This window comes from Ixodes scapularis, unplaced genomic scaffold (assembly GCF_016920785.2).
Source record: "Ixodes scapularis isolate PalLabHiFi unplaced genomic scaffold, ASM1692078v2 PGA_scaffold4__175_contigs__length_147842914, whole genome shotgun sequence".
Classification (NCBI taxonomy): Eukaryota; Metazoa; Arthropoda; class Arachnida; order Ixodida; family Ixodidae; genus Ixodes; species Ixodes scapularis.
Genome location: NW_024609879.1, coordinates 39001692 through 39009092, shown reverse-complemented (window position 1 = coordinate 39009092; position 7401 = coordinate 39001692).

Below are 7401 nucleotides of genomic sequence, written 5' to 3'. Positions count from 1 at the left end.
GATCTGTAGTGTTAATTAAAGTCACTTCAAACACGGTATGCTTTCCTAAGGTGCTCTTTGTAATTTATGCACTTACTGGGGGCAGGGCTCTTTGCAGCAACTGCTTCAGGTCCGGCAGGACCCGCAGGTCTGGCAGGACCCGCAGGTCTGGCAGGACCCGCAGGTCCTGCGCTCACTCGGCAAGCTCCAGGGGGGGACCTTGTGACAGAACAGTGTCAGTATAAGTTGGTTGCTGCAAAGGTTTAATTTCAGCAGTTGATGCACTTACGCTGTGCAGGACTGTTCTTGCTAGCTGCTGCAGTGCTGGGACAAGCTGCAGGTAGTGCACTCTTCTGGAGGACACCAGCGTCACACCTTGTGGCAGGATATGTCGTGCCTGTGAAAATTAAAGGGTACACATGCACTTCCAACTACTATAAGAGTGCCTGCTATAAACGAAAGCAGCTTCAGACATTCAAGAAGCATAAAAGGGCTTATAAGGCAGTGATTCAGCTTGGTGGGCTGCTCCCCGCATAATGGCATCTGCTGCCGTGTCAGTGCTCGCAGCCACAGCTGTTAAAATTGAAAATTCAGCAAACGTTCAATACATATGCATCATATATTTACATCATGCAGCTTTCACAAGAACTCCGATATGACAATTAAGACTTACCTTCACTGTGCTGCTCCACCAGATCATGCTGAGCATCTGCAAGATCCTCAACTGCAACATCCCCGCAGGGGGCGCCTACACCTTCGGTGTTAGGTGCTTGGTGAGTAGCGCCACCACGGACCCCAGCCACGCGGGCCACCATACCCGCACGCAGGGGGCACCTGCCTTGGTAGGTGCTTGGTGAGTGGCGCCACCGCGAACCCCGAGCCATGTGGTTTTACCCACCCACGCCTGGCTGTGCGTGGCTTAACCCGTGTCCGGTGAAAAGGGGACCCTGGTGGTTGAGCTGAGCCCGGGGTATGTTTGGACCCTTCGGGGCCCCCCGGGCGAGGCAATACACCGCTTCGACCTCTGCTTCTCGTAGACCGGTGTCCTGGCTTGGCCCGACCAGGATGATTCAGTCAGTCGCCTCTTCTACCCTCGTCTTCCTTCTTTCACTTTTCCTCCCACCTCTTTCTCTTTTCTTCTACACTCTCTTCCTTCCTTTTTCACCTTCTTAGGCGGCAAGGGCCAACCTTGAGTGGAAACAGGACCTATCCCTGCAACCACACTAGGGTATAGTGCCCGGGCAGCACTGGTAGCGTAATTGTGTCAGCCAAGCCCTCTTGCTATGGCACATTACCTACCCCCTTGTTGAACTCCGTGGTGGGCGGTGCACCCGGGCACTGAACTTTCCTCCCATCTTTATGGGTTCCAGGCAAAAACCTACCGATCGGGCCCTGAAAAGGGTCCGCACCGAAGCAAAAGACATTCCCGCAAAACGTGTTGAATTTCTAAAATTCCCGAAGTTTCTTGTACTACATTCAGAAGACGAAAAGCCACTTGCAAAGTTATCCCCTTTTCTGGTATCAAAAGTTCTTGAAGGTATTATTGGAATGAATTTTAATGCAAAAAAGATGGCATCGGGTGACCTTCTTGTGGAAATTAATACAAAACAACAAAGTGAAGCTCTCCTAGCTTTGAATGCCGTCGCAGACTACAAAGTTAGCGTAACACCTCATCGCAAGCTAAACACCGTACAGGGAGTCACCTCTGAGGATGACCTGCTTGAAACATCCGAGGCAGAAATTGTTGAGGGCCTTTCTGGTCAAGGGGTTGTAGCTGCGCGCCGCATCACCATCCGCCGAGATGGTGTTGAAAGAAAAACCAAACACGTCATCCTGACCTTTGACTCTACCACACTACCTGAAACTCTGAAGGCAGGATGTCTACAGTGCCGTGTACGGCCCTATGTGCCGAACCCTCAGAGATGCTTCAAATGCCAACGGTTTGGCCATGGGTCGCGGAGCTGTCGGGGAGCCGACACTTGCGCCAAGTGCTCCAGCAGAAAGCATGCCGCTGACACCTGCGATAACCATCCGAAATGTGCCAACTGTGACGGTCCTCACCCGGCATACTCTCGCTCCTGTCCATTATGAAAGCAAGAGAAAGAAATTCTCACTTTAAAGGCAAAGGAAAATATTCCCTACCATGAGGCCAAAAACGTTTTTCTTTCTTGGCAAAAGGCGGATATGCCGAGGTCGTGCGTAGGGGACCTGCACGGCCAGTAATGGCATCGGCGGGAACACAGACGTCTCCGGACGATCTGCAGGTCTCGTCGGAGTCCCCACCGAAACCCGCAGGGACGGTGCCAGCGGCACGATGTCCCAAGCCCAGGGAGGGTGCTGGCTCGCCAGCATCCACCCGCGAGCAGGGGATGGCCCCCCCTGCCTCTGTGTTCCCCCGGGGCCGGGGCCAACCACCCCGAACCACTGCCCCGAGGAAGCCCGGTGAAACGTCGAAGCAGTTGGCCCTAAGGGTCAGCTGACGACACCACCGGAAGAGCCCATGGAAGAGTGTGGGCTCAGATCCGACGACGAGGCTATCCTCTCGGGATCGGAGTCCTCCCTCGCTGCTCCCACTACCTCTAGTGGGAAGCAGAATGACTGCACGAAAAAGAAAAACGCTCCGCGCATAAAAATTGATTTTAAACCCTAGTAACGTGTTTTTTACCCATTTTTGCAGTTTATAACTTAAAGTTTATTTTAATTTTAGCACTGCTATGACTAAACAATTAGGTATCATGCAGTGGAACTGTCGCGGCCTTCGTAATATTGATGACGTTAATTTTTTTCTCGATGAGCTTCGTCCTGTGGCACTCTGTTTGCAGGAAACCCATCTGACCGACAAACACACACAGGTCTTACGCCGGCACCAGGTTTTTAGGAAGGATCGCCTTTCTCCTAGCCCTTCTGGAGGTGTCGCAGTTGTAGTGCAGAGCGGGGTTGTGTGTGCTCAGGTTCCTCTACAAACACCACTCGAGGCAGTAGCAGTTCGCGTTCTCCTTGACCGACTCGTCACCCTCGTCTCTCTCTACCTGCCACCCAACGTTCCACTGCAGCTCCACGAGCTACAAGGACTCATAGATCAGCTGCCTAAGCCTTTTTTAATTCTAGGTGATTTTAACGCTCACCACCTTCTGTGGGGTAGTGTTCGTCAGGATTCCCGTGGTGGAGTTTTAGAACGACTTTTATTATCCTCCGGGCTCTGTCTTCTGAATAAAAAGGAGCCAACGTTTTTTAGTGCTGCTCATAACACCTTTACATCAATAGACCTTTCCATATCATCATCAGCTTTACTTCCATGCTTTTCATGGAAGGTTTTAGATAATCCATTTGGCAGCGATCATTTCCCCATAATTTTAGAAAGTTCAATACCCCTTCCTTCGCTTTCGACCCGCCTTCCAAAGTGGAAATTAGAGAAGGCTGACTGGGCTCTTTTTGGTTTAAATGCCGTACTGGATCCATCGCTTTTTCGCAGTATGTCCCCCGAGGAGGCGACGGTGTTTGTCACTGAATGTCTAATTAATGCTGCTGCATCTTCTATTCCGCAAACATCCGGCGTCCTACCCCGGAGATGCAAACCCTGGTGGAATGAGGACTGCAGAGTCACTCGCAGGAAACAGAACAAGGCATGGGGTATATTTCGCCGTTATCCCACTGCTTTGAACCTGAGTGAATTTAAAAAATGTAGGGCCAAGGCACGTTGGACACGGAAACAGGCAAAGAAGACATCATGGGAAAAATATATATCTTCTCTAAATAGCTTTGTCCCAGCTAAAGAAGTTTGGGATCGCCTGCGGAAAGTTCGAGGAGATTACCAATCTTTCCGAACTCCTCTGTTTTCTTCCCCCTCTGTATCGCTGAAAGATCAAGCAAATGTTCTTGGGGAGCATTTCCATCTTATTAGTAGCTCCTCTAATTTTAGCGAAAAATTCAGGAAGTTCCAGTCGACTGTTGAAAAGCAGCCCATCTCGATGTCGGAGGGTGGTTCATTTTTTTACAATAGACCATTCACAATGTGTGAACTCAAAGTCGCTCTTGGTGCAAAGAAGCAGTCTGCACCAGGGCCAGACAGACTCCACTATGAAATGTTGAGGAAACTGTTCCCTGAATCTATGAACGGTCTGTTAACTTTCTTTAATCATCTATGGCAAGCTGCTGCCTTTCCTCGTTGCTGGAAACATGCCCACATAATCCCTTTTTTGAAACCTGGGAAAGACCCTTCCATTCCTACGAGCTATCGTCCCATCGCACTCACAAGTTGCTTAGGGAAGACTTATGAGCGGCTTGTGAATCGTCGTCTTGTCCATTTCTTAGAGACTGAGAATTTTTTTGATATAAACCAGTGCGGCTTTCGGGAGGGACGAGCGACCACCGATCATTTGGTTCGCCTAGAGACCGCTATACGTGAGGCATTTGTACACCGGCAGCATTGTGTCTCGGTGTTTTTTGATTTACACAAAGCATATGATACCACATGGAGGTATGGAATACTTCGTGACTTGTACAACTGTGGTGTACGGGGCCGCATGCTTCAGTGCATACAGAACTTTCTCAGCGAAAGAACCTTTCAAGTTCGATTGGGCTCCACACTTTCAGATGTTTTTTCTCAAGAAAATGGTGTTCCTCAAGGAGGAGTGTTGAGCGTTACCCTCTTTGCTGTAAAGATTAACAGTCTAGCTAAGGTTATGCCATCATCAGTAACTTACTCTCTATATGTGGATGATGTGCAAATCTCTGCGTCTTCCTGTAACCTCTCCAGTTGTGAAAGACAATTGCAGCTTACAATCAATAGAATGTGTAAGTGGGCAGACGAAAACGGCTTCAAATTTTCTCCTGAAAAAACAGTCTGTGTTCCTTTTTCATTACGCCGGAGATTGTCTCTTGATCCTTCCTTGCATCTTAATAGCATTGAGATATCAGTCCAACAAGAATACACATTTTTGGGTGTTATTTTTGACAAGAAACTTACCTTTGTACCCCATCTGAAGAATTTGAAACGGAAATGCTTGATGTCATCAAGCATTCTAAAAGTGCTATCGCTTATGTCGTGGGGTGCTGATAGGCGCTGTCTTCTACGACTGTATAACTCCTTAGTTCGATCCCGCCTCGACTATGGTGCAGTAGTATATGGGTCAGCGCGGCCATCCACTCTTAAGATGCTTGACCCAGTACACCACCTTGGACTACGACTTTCTACAGGTGCATTTCGCACATCTCCTGTGAAGAGTTTGTATGCTGATACGCATCAAATGTCCCTTGAGAAACGGAGGCAGTACCTCAGCGTCTCTTATGCTTACAAAGTACTTTCAAATCCAAAGCATCCCTCCTACAGTGCCCTTCATGCTTGCAGAAGTTCACAGCTTTTCGAAAACAAGCCGAGCATTGTTAGACCATTAAGCCTCCGTTTGCAAAGTACTTGTCAATCCCTTAATATCCCCCTCCTTGAGATTCCCTTGCTTAAAAACACTCATAGGGTTGCTCCATGGGATGTTCTGCCGATTTCTGTGACTGGTCACTTGCAAAATACAGTAAGAGGGTCATTTCACCACAAATCCTCCGGCAGGAGTTCCTCTCCTTGCAACAAAAATATGCAGACTACCTGGAGTTTTATACAGATGGGTCCAAATCGTCGTCTTTTGTAGGGTGTGCTTTCTATTCCGCCTCCTACAGTAAAGCCACACAAGTTGACTCTAGGGCAAGCATTTTCACTGCAGAGCTTTATGCTATTTTACTAGCGGTCGAACATATACTCGACAATAGTATTATGAAAGCTGTAATTTTTGTCGACTCACAAAATGCCTTATTGGCTGTGTCCTCCCTGATGCCCACAAAGAATTGCCTTGCACAACATCTACATGGTAAGATCAATAGCGCCCTGCGACGCGGTCGGGACATTAAGTTTTGCTGGGTGCCAAGCCACGTTGGGATTTTGGGCAATGAAGAGGCGGATAAATTGGCCGTGTCTGCCAAAGGCTCGTCTATAACATTCAATTGCTTACCTTACCAAGACTTGAAACCACTTCTGAGGAAATCTATTTTTCTCAAATGGCAGCTGGAATGGGATACAGAGAGCAACAACAAACTTCACATTATCAAGCCCGTTCTGGGCGTTTGGGAGAGCTCTTACAACAGGGAACGTCGTGTGGAGGTTCTTCTATGCCGTCTAAGAATAGGTCACTCCCGTGTGACACATCAGTATCTGCTTCCTGGTGAGGATGTTGCACTATGTGAACATTGTGGAGAGCTTCTGACCGTGTTGCACATTTTGTGGTATTGTTCGTCCCATCAACCACTCCGTCAATCATGTTTTCTCGAACTTTTTAGGGATCATCTCCCATTTCATCCCTCTTTTTTGCTTGGTGATAAACCTTTAGTTCCATTCAGCCGTGTCTTAGACTTTTTAAAACAAACTGGATATTTATACCATTTGTAAATATGTTGCCTCAAAGTAAACTTTTGTTATAATATGCTCTAAATACGTTAAGTTTGGCGCATTATGGCCCTCGTTGCTGCTGCGCCAATAAACTCCTAATCATCATCATCATCACTCAACTGCAACATTTGATAACATTGAATGAAACTAAATCAGCTGTTTAAACTACAGCTTCATTTATTTGCCTCACCATATTTTATACATTTAGTTGCACCATTTACAAGATGAGCTCACATTTGAAAGGTGTATGCCATGAACCAAGCCTGCCATTTATACTGTTTTATTTATGCAGGACTCCCAAACTGTGGTGTTTGCAGAATCACTTACCTTCATTTCGCCTGAAATAGTTGCACTCGCTGCTTTTTTCAGCTGAAAAATAATACTTAAATGTAGTGCTTATAATTAAAATGATCCACCTTAGCATGTCGTCATAAACAAACCCATGAAGCACAATTTTTTGACGTAGACATGTGCTAGTAGTTACTGGCATAATTTGTAAAATGCACTGTCCCAGTGCTAGACTTTTAGCAAAAATCTGCATAAAAGCATATATGCAGTATAATCAAAAACACAGATTCAACAGCTGCACATTAGCTGAAGAAAGGTAAGACAGTAGTAAATATTCCTGAACGCAGAGACAATTCTGGGAGTTGGCAGAGTAATTTTTCATTTCAACACTTAGAGCATAGCTGCACCTCTAGGATGTTCTTACCTTGAAATATTTTATTTTCTAAGCAGCGCTGCAGTGAGGAAACCTGCTCTTTCAAAAATTTCTTGTCCTCTTCAAGCTGTCTTGCTTTTGTTTTCCAGGCACGAGCCTCTGCTTGTACTTGGCGCAGCTCTGTCGTTGAGCATAAATAATCCTCTTCATCTGAAGAACTGACTGATTCCTGCCGCAACCTTTTTGGGACCTGAAAAGTAAAATGTTTAACGTCAGGCTTCCCGCATCGTTAAAGAGAAGAAGTGCTGAGCTATTACTTACTGACTGTGCC